The 12,531-nt window shown below is 37.3% G+C and overlaps 1 long non-coding RNA gene across 1 annotated transcript; it reads left to right on the forward strand.

Moving 5' to 3' along the window:
• The first annotated feature begins 397 nt into the window (after positions 1-397).
• Positions 398-8,398, forward strand: LOC108593429 (uncharacterized). The gene is made up of 3 exons (XR_001913886.4): positions 398-485; positions 3,188-3,272; positions 6,865-8,398. It is a non-coding gene; the product is annotated as an uncharacterized LOC108593429 (long non-coding RNA).
• Positions 8,399-12,531: the final 4,133 nt, after the last annotated feature.

A 12,531-nucleotide genomic window follows, 5' to 3' on the forward strand; every position in this document is an offset into this window, starting at 1 on the left:
TGTATATCAGGCATCCTGGGTACCCATTGATTGGTACCAATTTACTTAGTGTTCATGGGTGAGGTTTCACTTGTTTATGGACTTTGCATCCCTGGTGTGTATGGCAGTGGGTATTACAGTGGCTATATAAACTGATGTCATGCTAATTGCAAAGGTTTGGAACTCTTCCATATTCGAAGTCTGCTGGATTTGTTGTCCACTTATTAAATGGCTAAGTGAGTGAGACTAATAACAAATATGCATTGGGATGGAAAACTTTTAATAACACCTCTGAGTATTCATTGATGGCAAATTCAGTTATGTCATGTGATGATTATGTCATGTGATTTCGAAGTCCTTTGTCAGATAGATAAAAATTCCAAAGCTCTCAAGCCTAAAGTTTACCCTAAAGTGCAGAATTTTGAGTTTCATGATTTTACATCCTAGGCTTCTATAATAGGCTATCAGAGGAGAATGAAATCATTAAAGGAGAAGCAGAGTAGATGGTAAGTGTGTGATATATATTAAGAAATTTATTTGAAACAAATAAGATATGTAGTTTTTATCTATAAACAAATGTTACTGATTGTACATTGAAGAATATTGCTTTAGACTTTAGAAGAGAGCCTAAGTTTGATTGATTTGATTTCATGACACTGAGTTTTGCTTACCTTTATAATGTGATCATGATTATTGTTACTTATTTAAAGTGGGTGCTGAAGGAGGGAGAGAGGAGATAATAGGCTCTTCAAGAAAAGTTTATCTCCCGAGAGTGATAAATGTTCAGTGGTCTTTCTATGTATTTCTAAATTCACCACAATCCCGTCTTGAAGATCACTGCAAAGAAGGTAATTACATTAGAGTTCTCCAGGGAAGTGGAACCAAAGATTTACACACACACACACACACACACACACACACACACACACACACACAAATTAGTCCTTTGGTACACACAGGGGGATTGGTTTCCGAGATGCCCCCACCAATAGCCCAACCTGCAGACATCCCTGCAGAACTGGCATATACTAAAAGTTGGCCCTCCACATACATGGGTTTTGCATCCTGTGAGTGCTGTATTTTGAATGTGCGTTTGGTTGAAAAAAAAAAAACAGTTCGTGTTGTTCAAGAGTCATCTGTGTGTATATACATTATACATATAATAGAGAGAGAGAGAGACAGACAGACAGACAGACACAGACAGACAGAGGGAGAGAGATTTATTATGAGACTGTGGACTGTGGGGGTTTGGAAAGTTTAAAGTCTGCATGGCAAGTCTGCAGGCTGGAAAGTCCAGCAGGAGTTACTGTTGCAGTCTCACATCTAAAGGCAGTCTGGAGATACAATTCTTTCTTCTTCTTGAGACCTCAGTCATTTTTCTTAAGGCCTTCTACTAATTAGATGAAGCCTCCCCACATTATGGAGGGCAATTTGCTTTACTTGAAGTCTACTGATTTAACTATTAATCACATCTGAAATATACCTTCAAAGCAACAGCTAGATCATTGTTTGACCAAAGAACTATGGCCTAGCCAAGTTGATGCATAAAATTAACTATTATAGAAATTAAAGGGATAACATTAGGACCTGTATTCCATAATGAAAATAAAGTTAAAAGACTTGCCCATACTCAGAGATATATGAGTTGGTTAAAGAGCAAAAAGAAGCAGAATCCAAATTTTTACATACAATGACTCACAAAATCTGCTTTCATTTGACCATATTTATTAGTTCTGATGCACAACAATAGAACCTAAGACTAACTGGCTTTGATTTGATACAGACTCCTTAAAAATTTTTATATTTTCTTACTGGGCACAGTGGCTTGAGCCTATAATCCTGGCTACCCAGGAGGCTGAGGTGGTAGGATAGCTTGACACCAAGAGTTTGAGACCAACATGGGAAACAGAGTGAGATCTCAAAAAATGAAAAAACCCAAAAAACTAGCCAGGTATGGTGGCACGTGCTTGTAGTCCCTGCCACTGGAAATGCTGAAACGAGAGGATTGCTTGAGCCCAGGAGTTTGAAGCTACAGGGAATTAGGATTACACCACTGCATTGCAAGCCTGGGTGACAGAACAAGACTCTGTTCCTAAAAAAAAAAAAATAGGTGTAGAGTGTTTTTTTTTACTCTTTTAACTTAGCATGCGGTGTTGAAGGATTACTGTAGATCAAGTTTACTCACTAAGATGTGAGGAAATTGTGATTTGTTCTCTCCACCACAATTGAATTATACTTTTATTATCTTCTATCATTTTGAAACATTGCATTTTACCATGGGACACTGTATATATTTCTTGCCATGATGGTAAATGACTGATTGATATATTTAAGAGATAATAAATTTGTGATTTCTTCTGACAACAAAGAAAATTTAAAAAACATTTTTCTTAATGCAAAACTTTAAGCTTAATGTTAGTATCAAGTTATATCCCCTGAAGTGTATGCTTTCTATTCATATTAACTAAAAATGAATACTTTCTTTCTATAAAAAAATTTGTTGAATGAATGAATGATGTTTGGGTAACAGATTTCTGGATGTCTTAAAATGCAGTTCTAATGGTGCCCATGGCAGTTACTGATTAAAGTGGTAATGGCAAGCAGACTTAGTTCTGACTTAGTTGGCCAGAAAGAAGTAAAAGTATTGAAAAGGAAAAATGCAAATTTGCAGCAAAGAAAACGGGTTAAAAAAAAATCCAAGGATCAATATTAAAAAGGTGAAACTGCTGGGTGTGATGGTTCATGCCTGTAAACCCAGCACTTTGGGAGGCGAGGCAAGAGAATCACTTGAGCCTAGGAATTTGAGACCAATCAGAGCAACATGGTGAAACCCCATCTCTCTAAAACAACAACAACAACAACAAAAATCCAACAAACAAAAAACTAAGAAACCAAAAAATTAGCTAGGCATGGTCGGTGTGTGCCTGTAGTCCAGCTACTCGGAAGGTTGAGATGGCAGATCAGTGTAAGCCCAGGAAGTTGAGGCTGCAATGAGCTGTGATCACGCCACTGCACTCCAGCCTAGGGGACAGAGTGAGACACACACTCTCTCTTTCTCTGTCACACACACATACATGCACTCTCTCTCTCTCATATACAATTTAAAAAGGCAAAACTGTTCAAACAGAAAGCCTGTTACTAATATCCAAATTAGAGTGTATTTTATTTCATGTTTTTTAGTATTTCGTTTTTTCTGTTTCATTTCTAGAAACAATTAAAAAAGTGAAAGGAAGAACGTTATAGTAACATTACAACAATTAGCTAAAGCATACCTGCACCACTGGAGAAAATTGGTAAGTTTTACCACTACTTGCATTGCTTCTCATGCTTTTTGTGGGTCTTCACGTGATTGCTCATTCGTGCATGGTACTGAACAAGACTCTGTCTCAGTCACTTGTCTGATATGTCTCATAAGTGTGTGTTTAGAAGATTAATAGAAGGCCTTTTAATTTATGAGAGTTTTTTATGAGAATTTAATTTATGAGAATTCCTCTTTTCTGTGTAAGGAATCAATACATTTTAAAATATGTTGCTGTCTATGAAGGCACCTATACACCCAGACACACACAGACAAAACAAAAATATGCACATCCTCCAGGATTCATCAAGATGCCTGGGGTATGACTTGTCACCTTTAGATTTTGCCACAACACCTGTTTCTTTTTCCTATTTATTGAACCCTCCATGTTACAGAGTCTTGAGTTTGGAAGTGATCAAGACCATCACTTCTCTCTGCATTTTTAGATTTGAATACCTAGCACAGTGCCTGGAATATAGCAGACACTCACACACATCTATGAGATGAATGTTGAATGTTGAAAAGATGGAGTCTTTTTAGTGGCAGATGGCCATCCAGTCTTCGTAAGAGCACAGACGTCCTTATGCAGCAAAAGCCTGTGCTCTAAAAGTCAGAATACAGATTAGTTTTGGGCTGTTCTGCAGATTTGGAGGGCTACACTTGAGCCATGGTAGCTCTGCCCCTCTGGGATTTCCTACCCAGGATCACTCTTTGGGACATAACTCACCATGACTACATCATTGTAATGTATGGAGTTGTGATGTTGAATGATTTCTATGTATGTAAGCAAGGACGTCATTTTGTTCTTATCCTAAACAACTTTCAGCTCTAAAACTTCACAGCAGTTTTTTTTTTTTCTCTCAGAGATTTCTTTCCCAGTTTTATTTAGTAACTTAGTAGATGGTCTCCTCATATATGGCGAAAAATTGAATCTTTAAAAAAGAAACCAAATTTAGTATACTGAAAGAGATTTAGGAGTTAATCTAACTCAGCTCTCTGCAGCCAGCTATTGAGTAACAGAAAGGCCTAGGAACAGGAGAATTGGGACAGAGTTCCAATTTACATGGCTATACTTTTGCCATGCAAAAGCTGGGAAAGCCCAAAACACCTCTGAAGCTTACCTACATCCCATTTTATCAGGGAGATGAGGCTGTCAAAGGTTAGAGCATGCTCCTCTGAACTTGTACATTGTCTCTTCTTTGGGGTTTAAGCCCTGGCGTACAATCAATATAGGCAGTACTCTTATATCAGATCTATCTAAGCAAGACCTTGGAAGCTCTGGATTTTACAAATCCATTTGAGGCTAACACGACAATGGTCTACTGTGATGGAAAATTATGTTTCTCTTGGCAAAAGGAGCCTTCTCTAAAGTCACACTTTTCTGAGTGTGTCCTTGCCAAGGATTGAGCCTTTAGTGCCGAAAGAGGGATCAGGTAGAAACAGAGAGGTGAGGCAGAGAATGATAGGGTAGGAGATATCATTGATCTAAAGCAAAGATGAATAGGCTGAAACTGGGGTCGGGGGTAGAGGTCACTGATGTCTGCAGTGATATACTCTTCGCAGGAGTGATTTCAAAAAGGGGAAAGTTGTTGCTGTCTACATTGTGGAGCTGCTGTGGGAACTCTAGAGCTCTTGGAAGAAAGGCAAAAAAGATAGACAAAGGGCAGAAGGAGACAGATTTCATTGACCTTCAGTTTTATTTTAATGAAGAATTCTAATATACACAGTATACAATACACAATGCTGATGTCTAGTAGGGATTCTGGTGCTTTTAGTTCAATTGCCCCTTTGTAGGTAAGATTTCTGCTGATTGCCTTAAAAAATGGGTAATTGTTTTGATGCACAGATCAACTTCCCCTCAAATTTTGGGATTTTTCATAATTCTTACTTGTAGTGTTACTTGAAAAATATCTTTAAAATTTTTATTTATTATTTATTTTTAGACAGGGACTTGATCTATTGTCCAGGCTGGCGTGCAGTGCCATGATCATAGCTCACTGCAGCCTCAAATTCCTAGGCTTAAACAATTCTCTTGCCTCAGCCTCTAGAATAGCTAGGACTATAGACATGTGCCACTACACTCAGCTAATTTAAAAATTTTTGTAGAGATGCAGTGTCACTATGTTGTCAAGGCTCGTCATAAACTGGCCTCAAGCAATCCTCCTGCCTCAGCCTCCCAAAGTGCTGGGAGGCTGTGACAGGAAGATTGCTTTGTCCTACTTTAAAAATCTTAAAAAAATTAATTCTGTAAGTATGCAGTGAGTTCTTCCTTTATGCCAGTTACTTTGCTCCATGGATAGAAAAATGAATGAGATATTTCCCTTCCTTCAGGGAGTGCATAGTTGGATCTTACTGTTATTTAAAGCCCACTTTATGCTTTTTTCTTTTAGTTCAATCTATTGAACCAAAGCAGAATGGCACATGGTTAAGAATGTGGGCTCTGAAAAATTCAAATTCATTTCAGCCAGTTGCTGAGTGCCCCTGGGTGAATTACTTAATCTTGCAAAAAAAAAATCTTGCAAACATTTTGGGAAGCAATTTGATAACAATATATTTTGATAACATTAACAATCTTTAAGCTAGTAAACTCATTTCTAGTAATTTATTCCTAACAGAATAATATGTTAGAGAATTCATAATCATTTAAAAATATTTATTGAGCCACTACTATGTTCTATATACTTTCCTAGATAATTTGGATGACTCATTGAACAAAACAAAGATCCCTGTCCTTTTGGAATTTATATTATAGTAGCAGGGAACAGAAAATAATAAACAATAGACTAACTAAATAGGTGAATTATATAGTATGTTAGAAGGTGATCAGTGCTTTCAAGAAATAAAGAAAGTAGATCACAATAAAGGCAATCAGGAGTGCTGGAATTCTGGGTGAGTTTCAGTTTTATATATGTTCATCAGCATAAGCCTTGTCGAGAAGGTGATGTTTGAGCAAAGACATCAAGGGAGTGAGGGAGTTAATTATGCCAGTGGTCCCCAAGCTTTTTGGCACCAGGAACCAGTTTCATGGAAGATAAATTTTTCCACAGACTGGGGATTGGTTTCAGGATAAAACTGTTTCACCTACATCAACAGACCTTGGTTAGATTCTCACAAGGAGCGCACAACCTAGATCCCTTGCATGCGCAGTTCACAATAGGGTCTGCACTTCCATGAGAATTTCATGCTAAGGTTGATCTGACAGGAGCAGAGCTCAGGCAGTAATGCTGAGGCACTCACTTTCTGCTGTGCAGCCTGGTACCTGTCTGTGGTCCATGGGTTGGGAACCCCAGAATTATGAGATATCTGGGGAATATCTTCCAAACAGAGGAAGCAGCCAGTGCAGTGACCCTAGAGTGGAACTATGTATTTGAGAAATTTGAGTATTTCAGGAATATCAAGGAGGACGATACGATTGGAGCTGAAAGGAAAAGTGGTAGGAGACATGGTCAGAGAGGAAATGGGAAGCTGTGCCATTGAGGGCTTTGCAGGCTAATGTAAAGACTTCACTTATAATGTGTGAACAGGGAGCCATTGAAAGTCTTTGATCAGTAGAATAATTTGATCTGATCTACTTTTATGTTTTTTAGAGACAGAATCTCGCTGTGCTGCCTAGGCTGGCCTTGAACTCCTGGACTTAAGCGATAGATCCTCCCTACACCTCAGCCTCCTAAGTATTTGGGACTACAGTTTTTAAACAAAGTAACCCATGCTTATTATACAAACTTAAACAATTCTGAATTACCATGTAAAAAATTAATAAAATCCTATTTTTTCCTTCAATTCCATACTTCTAGAGGTAACTAATGTTAAAATTGATGTGTGCTCTTCAACATCTATCTTGTGTCCTTCTAGGAATGAATATATACAGACACAATTCATGAATATGTATATATTTGAATATGTATAAACATTAATATGTTGAAGCATATGCACACACATATATGCATAAATATATATGCATACACACACAAATCTTTTTCAATTCCTTTCTTCTGTAGTTCATTTATTCCTTTGTCCCTTCCTTCCTTACTGTTTTTCTTCCTTCTTTCCTTCAAGATTCATAATATACTCATAATGGGTTCTTTTGCTTAACAATATATTATCGACATTCCGTGAAATTAGTAGTTTGTAATCTTGGCTGCACATTGGAATCTTCAAGGAGCATTAATAGTGCTGATAGGTCTAATTCTCAGAGATTCTGAATTGTTTGCCATGAGGCTTGGGTATCAAAATTTGTAAAACTTCCTTAAGTGGTTCAAATGTGCAGCTACATTCAGTACCACTGCCTTAGGTTATACATATAGATCCAACTCATCATTATTACTATTAATAACTCAAAGTATTCCATATTGTGGCTGTACCAAAAGTTATTTATCTAGTCCTCTACTGATAAACATGTAGTTTGTTTCCAGTATGCTACTCTACTAAAAAGTCTTTAAACATGTAGCTTTAGTTCTTTAGTTACTGGTTCCTTTATTTCTAAAGAATACGGTCTGATAAGTGAAGTTCCTGGGTTTAGAGGTATGAGCATTTAAAATTTTAATTGGCACTGCTAGATTATTTTCTCAAAAGATCTCAATAATAATACATACTTCTAGTAGCGGTGTTAAGAGTACTCCATTCCTTATAGCTTTGTTAATCTGATGAATGGCTAAAAGCATTCTTTTTAATGTGTTACTAATTGAGCATATTTTTATTCATACTTATTCGTTATTTGCACTTCTTTCTCTGTGATTTAAGTATATTCTTTGCTCATTTTTAATTGAGTCATTTGTCTTTTCTTATCAAGTTTTAAGAGATCTTTGAATAACAGGAGTATTCTCTTTTTTTGGTCATCTATGTTACAATATTTTCTTCAAGTTTACTATTTTTTTTGATAATTTATATTGCACTATATAGTTTAAATTATTGAGAATGTTTAACATGTTTAACATGCTATCTCATTTTTATTCATTATGTTTTAGTATTTTTTTCATATTGGTAATCCTTTGTCACTATTGTTTCTAATGTAAGCCCCATGACATTGTTTCTAGTGTAACCCTTATGAACTATTTTTCCTAATGTAAATCCCTAATGTAAGCCTCATGTTATTTTAAATAACACTATAGTTAACATTTCCTTGGATTTAGCTTTTTTGATAGTTTGAATGCCTACAAGTGAAATATTTGGATCAAGAATATAATTTGTTTTTGTGGTTTGTAATAATTATCTCCCAACTGTTACAGTTTTTGGCCAGCTCTCAGCATCAAAAGTTAGGGTAATATAACTTTGGAATTTATATAATAATATCATATTACAGAATTTAAAGAATTTTTATTTTTTATTTTATTGCAATTTAGGTTTTGGGGTACATGTGAAGAACATGCAAGGTTTTGCCTAGGTACACACATGGCAGTGTACTGCCTTCCTCCCAATCACCTATATCTGGCATTTCTCCCCATGCTATCTCTCCCCAACTCCCCACCCCCTGCTGTCCCTTCCCTATTTCCCCCTGACAGACCCCAGTGTGTGATGCTCCCCTCCCTGTGTCCATGTGTTCTCACTGTTCATCACCCACCTATGAGTGAGAACATGCGGTGTTTGATTTTCTGTTCTTGTGTCAATTTGCTGAGAATGATGGTTTCCAGGTTTATCCATGTCCCTACAAAGGACACGAACTGATTGTTTTTGATGGCTGCATAATATTCCATGGTGTATATGTGCCACATTTTCCCTGTGCAGTCTATCATCGATGGGCATTTGGGTTGATTCCAGGTCTTTGGTATTGTAAACAGTGCTGCAATGAACATTTGTGTGCATGTGTCCTTATAATAGAATGATTTATAGTCCTTTGGATATATACCCAGTAATGGGATTGCTGGGTCAAATGAAATTTCTATTTCTAGGTCCTTGAGGAATCGCCACACTGTCTTCCACAATGGTTGAACGAATTTACACTCCCACCAGCAGTGTAAAAGTGTTTCTATTTCTCCACATCCTCTCCAGCATCTGTCGTCTCCAGATTTTTTAATGATCGCCAATCTAATGGGTGTGAGATAGTATGTCAATGTAGTTTTGATTTGCATTTCTCTAATGACCAGTGATGATGAGTATTTTTTCTTTTTTTTTTAATTGCATTTTAGGTTTTGGGGTACATGTGCAGAACATGCAAGACAGTTGCATAGGTACACACATGGCAGTGTGTTTTGCTGCCTTCCTCCCCTTCACCCACATTTGGCATTTCTCCCCAGGCTATCCCTCCCCAGCTCCCTGGCCCCGCTGTCCCTCCCCTATTCCCCCCAATAGACCCCAGTGTTTAGTACTCCCTTCCCTGTGTCCATGTGTTCTCATTTTTCATCACCTGCCTATGAGTGAGAATATGCAGTATTTCATTTTCTGTTCTTGTGTCAGTTTGCTGAGAATGATGTTCTCCAGATTCATCCATGTCCCTACAAATGACAAAAACTCATCATTTTTGATTGCTGCATAATATTCCATGGTGTATATGTGCCACAATTTCCCAATCCAGTCTATCATCTATGGGCATTTGGGTTGGTTCCAGGTCTTTGCTATTGTAAACAGTGCTGCAATGAACATTCATGTGCATGTGTCCTTATAGTAGAACGATTTATAGTCCTTTGGATATATACCCAGTAATGAGATTGCTGGGTCAAATGGAATTTCTATTTCTAAGGCCTTGAGGAATCGCCACACTGTCTTCCACAATGGTTGAACTAATTTACACTACCACCAACAGTGTAAAAGTGTTCCTATTTCTCCACATCCTCTCCAGCATCTGTTGTCTCCAGATTTTTTAATGATCGCCATTCTAACTGGCGTGAGATGGTATCTCAATGTAGTTTTGATTTGCATCTCTCTAATGACCAGTGATGATGAGCATTTTTTCATATGTTTGTTGGCCTCATGTATGTCTTCTTTTGTAAAGTGTCTGTTCATATCCTTTGCCCACTTTTGAATGGGCTTGTTCGTTTTTTTCTTGTAAATCTGTTTTAGTTCTTTGTAGATTCTGGATATCAGCCCTTTGTCAGATGGGTAGATTGCAAAAATGTTTCCCATTATGTTGGTTGCCAATTCACTCTAATGACTGTTTCTTTTGCTGTGAAGAAGCTGTGGAGTTTGATTAGGTCCCATTTGTCTATTTTAGCTTTTGTTGCCAATGCTTTTGGTGTTTTGTTCATGAAGTCCTTGCCTACGCCTATGTCCTGAATGGTTTTGCCTAGATTTTCTTCTAGGGTTCTTAGGTTGTTAGGTCTTATGTTTAAGTCTTTAATCCATCTGGAGTTAATTTTAGTGTAAGGTGTCAGGAAGAGGTGCAGTTTCTGCTTTCTGCATGTGGCTAGCCAGTTTTCCCAACACCATTTATTAAACAGGGAATCCTTTCCCCATTGCTTGTTTTCGTCAGGTTTATCAAATACTGTATGGTTGTAGATATGTTGTGTTGCCTCTGATGCCTCTGTTCTGTTCCATTGGTCTATATCTCTGTTTTGGTACCAGTACCATGCTGTTTTGATTACTGTAGACTTGTAGTATAGTTTGAAGTCCTGTAGTGTGATGCCTCCAGCTTTGTTCTTTTTGCTTAGAATTGACTTGGCTATGCGGGCTCTCTTTTGGTTCCATATGAAGTTTAAGGTGTTTTTTTCCAGTTCTGTTAAGAAGCTACCAATGGGTAGCTTTATAGGGACAGCACTGAATCTGTAAATTACTTTGGGCAGTATGGCCATTTTCACGACATTGAATCTTCCTAACCATGAACATGGAATGTTTCTCCATCTGTTTGTGTCCTCTCTTATTTTGTTGAGCAGTGCTTTGTAGTTCTCCTTGAAGAGGTCCTTTACGTTCCTTGTTAGTTGTATTCCTAGGTATTTTATTCTCTTTGTAGCAATTGTGAATGGCAGTTTGTTCTTGATTTGGCTCTCTTTAAGTCTGTTATTGGTGTATAGGAATGCTTGTGATTTTTGCACATCGATTTTGTATCCTGAGACTTTGCTGAAGTTGCTTATCAGTTTCAGGAGTTTTTGGGCTGAGATGATGGGGTCTTCTAGATATACTATCATGTTGTCTGCAAATAGAGACAATTTGGCTTCTTCCTTTCCTATTTGAATACCCTTTATTTCTTTTTCTTGCCTGATTGCTCTGGCTAGAACTTCCAGTACTATATTGAATAGGAGTGGTGAGAGAGGGCATCCTTATCTAATGCCAGATTTCAAAGGGAATGCTTTCAGTTTTTGCCCATTCAGTATGATATTGGCTGTTGGTTTGTCATAAATAGCTTTTATTATTTTGAGATATGTTCTGTAAATACCTAGTTTACTGAGGGTTTTTAGCATAAAGGGCTGCTGAATTTTGTCAAAGGCCTTCCCTGCATCAATTGAGATAATCATGTGGTTTTTGTTTTTGGTTCTGTTTATGTGGTGAATTATGTTTATGGATTTGCGTATGTTGAACCAGCCTTGCATCCCCGGGATGAATCCTACTTGATCATGGTAGATAAGCTTTTTGATGTGTGGTTGCAATCGATTTGCCTGTATTTTATTGAAGATTTTTGCACCTATGCTCATCATGGATATTGTCCTGAAGTTTTCTTCTCTTGCTGAGTCTCTGCCAGGTTTTGGTATCAGGATGATGTTGGTCTTGTAAAATGATTTGGGAAGGATTCTCTCTTTTTGGATTGTTTGGAATAGTTTCAGAAGGAATAGTACCAGCTTCTCTTTGTATGTCTGTTAGAATTCTGCTGTGTACCCATCTGGACCTGGGCTTTTTTTGTGTGGTAGGCTCTTAATTGCTGCCTCCACTTCAGACCTTGTTTTTGGTCTATTCAGGGTTTCGACTTCTTCCTAGTTTAGGCTTGAGAGGATGCAAGTGTCCAGGAACTTATCCATTTCTTCCAGGTTTACTAGTTTATGTGCATAGAGTTGTTTGTAATAATCTCTGATGATGGTTTGTATTTCTGTGGAATTTGTGGTGATATCCTCTTCATCGTTTTTTATTACATCTATTTGATTATTCTCTCTTTTCTTTTTTATTAATATGGCTAGTGGTCTGTCTATTTCGTTGATCTTTTCAAAAAGTCAACTCCTGGATTTATTGATTTTTTGAAGGGTTTTTTTTGTGTCTCTATCTCCTTCAGGTCTGCTCTTATCTTAGTTATTTCTTGTCTTCTGCTATGTTTTAATTTTTTTTCATCTTACTCCTTTAACTCTTTCAATTTTGATGATAGGGTGTCAATTTTAGATCTCTCCTTGCTTCTCATGTGG

The sequence above is a fragment of the Callithrix jacchus genome, chromosome 8 (assembly GCF_049354715.1).
Source record: "Callithrix jacchus isolate 240 chromosome 8, calJac240_pri, whole genome shotgun sequence".
NCBI lineage: Eukaryota > Metazoa > Chordata > Mammalia > Primates > Cebidae > Callithrix > Callithrix jacchus.